We start from the raw sequence: 9,782 nt of genomic DNA, 5'->3' as shown, positions 1-9,782 counted from the left end.
TCCCATATAACCTCACCTTTCACACACAGGAATTTCACTGCTGTTGAAAATTAAAACGGGAAGTTCTAGATGCTGGCGTAAGGTTTTTGGTTGTTTGGGGTCAACAGGCAATCTCATACATGCATCCATGCCCTGAGGCAACATTGAGGGAGCGTAGGTTAATTTCAAGCTGCATTATTTGTTTCAGATTTACAGCTCAGATAATTTTGTTTACAGGCACACACAATTGACAGGAGAGCTAGATAAATTTGAAGAGTACTGAAGCGGCAGGACATAAGGCCCTTTCACACTGGCCCAGCCGACATCTCCTACAGTAATATTTAGGCCCTCTCACACTGGCCCAGCCGACATCTCCTACAGTAATATTTAGGCCCTTTCACACTGGCAAAATCGCGGAACTACTGTCCCTTTCACATAGACTGAGGCGGAACGGCGGGACAAAGTGTCTCGCCAAATTTACTACCAAACCCCCTAGACATTTTGCCGAGTTTTTTCGTTCCGCCACCAGTGTGAATGGGTCAAGGCGGAAAGGGGAATCTGGGCGGGCATTTCAATGCTACGTCCAGCCCACCACATGAGATTGAAAATAAATCTAACTGATCAAAAGCAGCAATAGCAGAGACAGCACATTATGTCAATGCAATCAGTTGCCAGTCATAGGCCATGCCTGCTAGAGTTGACTGTAAATGCAATCAGTTGCCATAATAGGCCATCCTAAAACAAAAAACAAAAAGCATGAACTCATGAGCGTCTGTCTGCCCTATGTATATCCTCTGACTGTAATGCTTACAGATATCTAGGCGATATTTGTAACATTTATTTTGAATTTGGCCTGTTATAAAATAATGTAGACTTAGCCTATTGAACAATTTAAACACATTAGGAACCGCAAAGTTGGAAACATGCATAACTCCCTGATGCATTTTTGCATTTAGAATAGCCAGAGCGTGGATATCTCAATCGGAAAATTAAACAATATCGGGCGCCTATGGACTAGGCTGGGTGAACCCAGCCTGATCTGCCCGCTATTTACTTTTTGATTTCTTAAAAGATTGAGCTTAGTCTGGTGAAAGCCAGACAAGCCATGGACCGCAGTTACACAATGCAAGGGAACATGAATCAGCCTATATTTGCGCGAACAACAACGGACAACAGCTCTTCAACTTTGGCCCGTTAAAATGTGTATGAACAGTCTAGCGACGCATTTCATCAAGGCCCATTTGGACATGTCAGTTATTTGCACCACTGGTTAGATGTAAAACATCATTTCGTTTCAGACTACTGTTACTTAATTTGTGCATTGACAATAAAGTATCACATGAACTAAAGATGACTAAAATCTTATGCAAAAGAAGAAACATTCACAAAAAATCCATCTATCCAAAATGACCTTTGTTTTTGATAGCTGTTGAAAACGGCATGGAACTGACAGAGATGTTTTTTTTTTATTAATAAATAAATAAATAAATAAATAAATAAATAAATACATAAATAAATCAATAAAAATATAACATTATGCTGATACCTTTTGCTTTTCCCAAATACAATGTAGCCTACAGGTGTAAGTGACCTTATATCAATCCAGTTGCAATGGATGAACTGTGATGAATTGCTCTACTTGTGATTGTTTAGAGATTTTAAAGGTTTTATAACAATGCTATAACTTCTTTAATCTCACTGCCTTCGGCATAACTGCTAACAGTGCGCCTAGGCCTACTGTTAAACACCTGAAAAATATTAAGCTGCTGTTTTCTTTTCATGACGAGCACTAGGCCTACGCTTGAATGATTTATGACTGAATGGAATGTTGCGTTTTTAAAGAACTGCTTATCACGTCGTGTGACAAAGTTTACACTAATCATCTTCTAATGTATCCTTATGTTGAGATGTCCATTCTCTTTGCCCTAGGCTATCATTTGTGCGTGAAGCATGTTTCAATTAAGACAGTAGGCTACACAAGCTATTTTTATTGTTGTAATATTTAATGATTTCATGAATAAATTTTATGCACAGTACATTTACGTTTTATTGTCTGAAGACATCTATCGCAAGAATTTAACATTCTAACAGCAAGAGCAAAGCAAATGCAATTTGTATTATAGCTGATCCTGTCTCCTGGCTCCCCAAAATGCCGCATCATGTGAACAGATCAGCAGGCCGGCAAATTTTCACCTCGCTTTCAGACACAAAAAGACGGCAAAAAGACGTCCCCTCTTCCCGCAAATTTAGCGTAATCTCTGTGTGAAAAGGCCTATAGAAAACAATCCTATCCAAGTCTAGATTGGACAATGCTCAAAATATTATTACACTTCTGCGGTAGTGTGGTGAAGGTCCCTACAGATCTGGCTAAATCTTACAATACAAACATGCCAAACATGTTCAGCATGATTGCACGCACCCGCTGATTTGGCGCTACCGGAACACAAAGCCAGTGATTTTTGCTTCCTTCAGATACAGGTCTTGTTATAACGTCTCTGTACGCTTTCAAAGTTTACAATACTTAGGTTTTCTGTAGCGACCCTCACCACACTACCACAGAAGAGTAATGATATTTTGAGCATTGACGTGCTAGCTGCCCCTATAGCCTTCACTATAAGCCTATTCAGTGTTCAATGCAACAAATGGTCGTGCTCAAAACTCCACCAATTAATGTAATTCTGCTCTCAATCAAAAGTTTGAACTTGTTAAAGGGGAACTATGCTGTTTTTTAGCTTAATTTACCTTAACAGCTTTGGAGTCATTGGAATGGTTATATGACTTTTTCTGGGTTGAATGGTGGCCGTCTCGTTTCCCCCTAGCGTCTGTGAGCGGAAAAAACAGCCTTGCAACTTTGGTCGGCCTCAGAGTCAGAAAGTCTCATGGTCTCGCGATGTAACAAATTGCTTTACGGCACTACACACATCTAGTACACACCAGGTGCCGGCTAGAACAAGGTAGCAATGGAGTTTCTCAGCCATTCGTCAATGCAGAGCCAGCGAAAAGCAGCAGAAAGTGAGTAAACCGTTGTTGGAGGAACATGGAAAGAGGAAATGGCAGACTGAACGAGCAAGGAATGTTGTAAAATATATAATCTGAAGCTGTAGGGGGAGCTCTGCAGGGAAAACTGTGAACAAAAAGCCACCCCTATGTTACTACTGGACTTACACTTTAATTTTTGATTTCAAAGAGTACCTACACTTAAGTGGGTTGTATTAACTCCAATCAAATCCTTCCAGAAGTACTGGAAACATGTCTTTCTTGTCAATAAAGGTTCTAAAGGCAACCTATGTATTTATTTACCTTAATATAACAACTTTGAAGTCCTTTTGATGGTAAATTAACTTGTAATAAGGAGAATCACGCACCCTCTGTCACTGTAGCCTAGCCTTCTACAGAGAACTAGCGCTGCAACTTGCTCTCCCCCAACCCGGAAAATCACAAATTGATTTACAGCAATTGTGCGATAGCCTACTATTTGTATTAAATTGTGTAATATGGCCTTGACATCATTCTTAGGAAATGATCTTTGCCGGTTTGTAAACAAATCTGCATACTGTGTCTAGGGGGAAGGGTGCTATCCATGAGTGGCATTTACGACAGTTGCATAAAATACAAATACTCCGCAACAGCAGGGGGAGCCCAGTAGCAAAAAAATAAACTGCACTGGATACCTTTACAGCCCACCAATAGAATAACCAAATACTATGTATGAACATTTGTGTGACTAGCTGACTTTGAGCATCATTTACATTCCTTTCATCAATAGAAAGAAGAGGAAGGCCCTGTAGCAATAAAAAAATAATTGTACATGTATTAATATTTGCGGTTGAAGTTGCAATCAAGTTGAATTAAAGCAGTCAACGAACTTGGGTCGCCCATGCATCACTGATAGGTGACTTTCTTCAAAAGAGATTACTTTAATCATAGATAATTACATTATCTTATTGGGTCAGATTAAAGGCATGACCACAAGCAAATCCTGAACACTAGCAATGAACACAACACGAACATTCAACACTACGGGCCCCAGAGTGAAAAAGAAGTGGCAGGCACAATGTCATTAAGCAGTTATCTTTAGAAAACTTTGTGTTCATTGTTGTTATTACTTCGACCAAGATGGTTAAGATTTCACCCCATATGTTTGCTGGTTAGTTGATTATGCAACAACGACCTGACTGATTTTCATGAAATTTGTTAAAAATGTGGAGCATAGGTCAATAACTAACCCATTACATTTTGGATCAGATCTGACTCATGGGACACCTAAATTAGTATACTTTCATTTACAGTAATTGTACTGCCTGAGTCTAAACGGACCCATCTTGACACATTACGGATTAATTTTTTTGTGGTTCTGTGCGGCACATGTAAAATGGCTACTGGTGCAGGAAAAAAGCATGCTCCTACCACAAATTCAGAAAATGGAGAATAATACATTTTCGGATCATCATGAGAGAAGTTATATATGCTTTCCACGATACTGGCTCAACTTAACATGCTCTCCCCTCTTCATGAAAACGTTAACTGACTGAAAACGTTACGTTGGCATAACAATTTATTTCTTATCATTACCTTGACTTTGCTTTTAACCTATAGGTCAGTGGGTGAGCACCTCTGTACACAGTGGTATGGCACCCTCAATAACCATCAAATGGCTACCCTCTCTCACTGAATATGAAGCTAGAACAAAGTGGGACACGTGAAAACTTGGTTGTTGTCATCCTGCCCAGTCAACCCTGTAGCATATTTTTCTCTCGGGCTAAACAAGCCTTGGCAAAGTAACAAGGCCACTAAATAAAATACTTGCTGCAGTTTTAATCAAAGCTCCAACCCTCATGTTGTACTTATCTTTAGGCCTCATTTTGAGAGGCATTTTCAGTGAGCTCTCCACAGCCATTTTCCAATTACAATAGCTAGTCTGAAAAGGGAAAGCCTAGAAGAGTGACAGAATGTCTTTAGTAAACTGTACAAAAGAATGCAGGATAATTGCATGCTCCTGCAATTTGTGAAAGCACCAGGCTAAGACTGAGAATTACACCCATCTTTTCCTCCACCAACTTACTCCAATTTACAGACTGTAGCTTTTAATTAGGTGAGTCACCACAGTAGAGAGGCCTGAGAAGGGCACACTGCTCAAGTGTGTGTGTGTGTGTGTGTGTGTGTGTGTGCGTGTGTGTGCACACATGAGAGAGAGAACATACCTGTGCATTTGCAGGCGTAGGAAAATGAGTGTAAGGGTAGCCAGTCTCACTCCTCAACATAAGAAGTCTTAACAGAATAGGACACCATCTGGGTTTAGTCTCCTTGCCAGAAGTATCAGTATGAAATCTCCTGTGAATCTGCCTTTTAACATTTGGCCGCAGACATGAACATGATATAATGATAAATAATAATAATAATAATAATAATAGGCAAAAAGCAAGTTTGAAGAGTTGAGTTTTGAGGGCCTGTTTAAAGGATGGTGACTATTTGATGTGGTCAGGGAGGGCATTCCAGAGGGAGGGGGCAGCAGCTGAGAAGGTCCTGTGGCCCCAGGTCCAGAGCTTAGTCCTGATGGTCTTGAGTGTGTTTGCATCAACAGACCTGAGGCAGCGGGCGGGAGTGTGGTTGATGAGGTCGGAGAGGTATGGGGGGGGGGCAAGGTTATGGAGAGCTTTGTATGTGAGGAGAAGTATTTTGAAGTTGATCCTGTGTTTGACGGGGAGCCCGTGGAGGTTGTAGAGGACAGGGGTGATGTAGTCACGGCGACGGGAAGAGGTGAGAAGGCGAGAATTCTGGATGTCTTGGAGTTTATTGGTGATTTTGTTGGGTAGTCCGTGAAGAATGGTGTTGCAATAGTCCATTCTGGAGGTGATATGCATCATCTCATGAAATTAAACCTTTTCATTGATTCACTGATCTTCATATACTACTAAAAAGAGAAGACATCCTCATCTCTGTAGGCATGTCTTACAGACCAGCTCGAGCTGCTGCTTTTAAGTCAGTGCCATCTTACATCAGTGACAGAAGACCTAATCCACATGCAGTGGTCAAGGATGTTTATTACTGTATCTCAATGTAATACGATCAGGGAGAGGAAGACACAGAGAGATTTATCTACACATGGCACATTCTTTACAGACACACAGGAATGAAATGAGGTCTGTTCATTGCCAGCTTTGTTTGAGAAACATACATATGTATGATGGAGCAGTCTGCTTCCACAATTTGCATAAAATATGATAGGTGCACAACATCTGCATGATTTAACATGCTTAGAGGAGCAGACTGCTATGTGTCAAGGGTGTCAGAGCAGTACTCTGTTTAGGCTGATTAAATATAATGAGATTGTGTGCATACTGCATACTTACCAGAAAATATACCATTCTAACCACTCTAGTCAATGCTTACTGTTCCACCAGCTGTACAATGTCAGTAACGTTGCTGAAACACGTCTATGCTCTGCTTCACTTAAAATACATGCATTCAAATTTGGCAAACAGTGGCGAACATTCATGGCGAATATGTTTTCTCAGTTAATTTAAATGATTTGGTGTAAACATTCCATTTCCATGGTGACACTTCATCCAGTACATGTCCAGCTCCACTGTATTTTGATGGAGAACTACCTCCTCAAACTATTTGTGAGTGTTTACAAATGTTCCTGGAGAACTCAAAGCAAACACAAAATGTCAACGTTCACCTGATGTTTGCGAATTTGAACAAAACTCAGGTCTATTTTTTATGGATGCTATTTATGAAAACAGCCAATAAGGAAGCTCTTTCCTCATACATGATCATCATACATGTGAGAGTGGAAGCATAGCTTGTCATACAATTTGCAGTGTTTGATTTCCACTTCAGATGTATGGATTTTTTCACCATTCCAGACAGCAGAGGTTGAATCACCTGGATTTCAGCAGGTAATCAAATAACAAGGTAATCATGTTTATCTGGAACCTTCACGGAGTGACATTAAAATAGCAGGCATCTCATGCCCTCTCAGCTGAACAGCCATCCAAAACTACTCTATACTTTTTCTGTTGTGTTCACAAAAAGTACTTCTGAACAAAGATGTGCTAATACATCTTCATTTACATGGCCGATCTAATGTACTCGACACTTTGCTGCTGTTACAGCATGCATCATCATATCTTTGAACAGACTCTGGTTCTGGTTGTTTATTTATAATATACTGTATGGATGTTCAATCACAAGCCCACCTCAAGATGTGACAACTCTGACAACTGAGCATTGTAAATGGATTCTGCTGGCCTTGTCAAGCAAACAATAGAAATGCTGAGATGGAACATGCATGTTTTAATTAAAGTGTAATTCTGGCGAAAATTGATTAAAACATATCAAATAAGCCGTGGAGACAGTAATTTTTGTTAATTTTTCATTTGTAGTGGTTACAGAGCTTAGCCTGTGGCACACTGATTGGATCATAAACGGCCACAGCAATGAAGAAAAGTGAAAGTGATTGATAATGACTGACTGACTATTATTGTGTTACATGCTCCAAATGTAAAGCACTTTGAGCTGCATTCTGTGTATGAAAGGTGCTATACAAATAAAGCTTATTATTATTATTATTATTACTGTATACTACGAATCTCGATTAGTGGGTTAGCGAGGTATGTTGTGCTCTAAGTCAGGGTATGCTGTGACACGAAAGTGGCTCTGTTTTAGCGTTACTGTATCATCATGGTATCTTATACTGTCAACAAAACCTGGTCGGGAGCAGGTTATCAGCTAAGATTTCGGGTTAGATCGGCTGCTTAAAGCACTAAGTGCAGTTTCCTAGCCCCTCCTCTGACAATGGCGTCACCATTCGTATAGTATTCCCGTGGACCTTGGTGCACGCATCGTACAAGGGTCCCTCCGGAGCCAGAGGGTGTTTCGGGACAGATCCCATCCTTTGCATCCTCTTAGCATTGCCTGAGGGTATTCTTTATGAGAGATACAGGTTCTCATCAGAGGGTATTCGCTATTTGATCGTCCTTGTCGGACCTTATGTAGGCAACGCTACAAAAAGAAGCCGTGCGCTTATTGTTGTGCAGTGGGTCTGGATGTCACTGCGTTTTTTTGCCACGGGAACATATTTGCATGCAGTTGGTGATGCGGAAAATCTCAGCAAAAACACGGTGTGCTGTGCGATTCGAAAGGATGTAGCTGCGCTCAATACATTACTAGACGTGTTCGTGGTGTTTCCTGGCTTTTTGCCTGCTCAAACTGTGAAGGAAGGATTCTATCAACTTTCAGGTGATACAAAATCACTAGCTGTGTAGTGTGGCGGTAGAACGTCAGTCTTGAATGTGTGCGTGCAGGGTTGGTTCCTCAAGCAGTACATACTGTACTTATGTGTAGGGCTTGAATAGTCCATATTGTCATATGAAATAGTTATTCGCTAAAGGTCATGGAAGTATGGCCAGTGTGGTGTATTACATGTGTGCATTTGTAACATTCTACAATTCTCTAATCCATTTCTAGGATTCCCCAAACTCATAGGCGCTATTGATTGTACCCATGTCCCCATCAATGCACCTTTAGGGGAACATGAGGCTGACTTTATGAACCGAAAGTCAACTCATAGTATCAATGTGCAGGTAAAGTATTACCTGGGCTAGATCATGTGGGATGAACAAATGCATGCAGGTACTAACTTTGTACTGGTGCTTCATAATCTCTAGACTATGTCAAAGAAATGCCATTTGCAGATGACTTGATGTCAGCTGATGGTAACCAGTGTGGATGCCAAATGGCCCGGCTCGGTGCACAAACCGCATATTTTCTGGGAGTCAAGTCTTTGCCGACAGTTTCAGCAAGGTGTGGCAATTACACAAGATCACTAACTGTAAATGTGGAGTAAGGCATTGACCACACCGTGTTCTCCCCCTTTAATAGGCCGTTATGATGGATTACTTGTAGGGGACAGAGGGTATGCCTGTATGCGGTTCCTGATAACTCCATACAGTGACCCACAGAGTGGGTCAGAGGGCATTCAACAGGGCCCTCAGCACATGCAGGGTGAGGATTGAAATGACATTCGGAATAATCAAGTCCCACTTCAACTGCCTCCGGGGTCTGAGGGCGAAGCCGGAAAGAGCCACATAGTAACTGCCTGTGTGGTGCTCCATAACATTGCCAGTTTAAGGAAGGGGAGAGCCCCTCATGTGCCATTGGTGGCTGATGACGTTGTGGACCCTATCACTGTAGACCATCCCACAGGAGTGGCTGTCAGACAGGCGATCACCAACCAGTTTTTTGGGTAGACATGTGGTTTTATTTGTAGGTGAATGTTTGATATAATTTGTGGGTGTCCTCAAGGAAGGAAGTGCTTTTTTGTTGCTTTTTGTTGAAGTCCTTTGTTTAATAGATCTTTTGTGCGTGTTGAAAAAAATACAATATATAGAGAAATACATTTGTTCATCTTTATTCGCTCATTTGCTGTGAAAGTAGAAAAAGAACATTATTTCAGAGGGTCAGTCTGGCTTCACCAAAGTCAATCTAGGTCCAAAACATCATAGCCTACCCTCTCGAGGAGCTCAATCTCTAACTTTCTGTACAAAAGGAAGTGAGCAAGTGTTTACAATGTCTAAAATGTGTGCAGTGTAGCACACACACATCAGATATGTGCATATAACACCACATGTGTGCATTGTTGGAAATGTCAAGTGTCACAGAACCGTATCCTCTATCTGTTGTGCAGATGCATTTGTAAGCCTACGCTCTTGAAGGGCATTTAGGTATTGTTTAAGGGCCCTTGGTTACTATTGAGGGGCATTTAGGTATTGTTTAGGGGCCCTTGGTTACTATTGAGG

General features: G+C 41.1%; 1 pseudogene; it reads left to right on the top strand.

Annotated features, from left to right (window-relative positions):
* Nucleotides 1-7,779: 7,779 nt before the first annotated feature.
* Nucleotides 7,780-9,233, top strand: LOC125310975 (annotated as a pseudogene).
* Nucleotides 9,234-9,782: the final 549 nt, after the last annotated feature.

This window comes from Alosa alosa, chromosome 17 (assembly GCF_017589495.1).
Source record: "Alosa alosa isolate M-15738 ecotype Scorff River chromosome 17, AALO_Geno_1.1, whole genome shotgun sequence".
Taxonomy (NCBI): domain Eukaryota; kingdom Metazoa; phylum Chordata; class Actinopteri; order Clupeiformes; family Clupeidae; genus Alosa; species Alosa alosa.
Note: the sequence above shows the minus strand (reverse complement) of the source record. Positions and strands in the feature narration are given on the sequence as shown.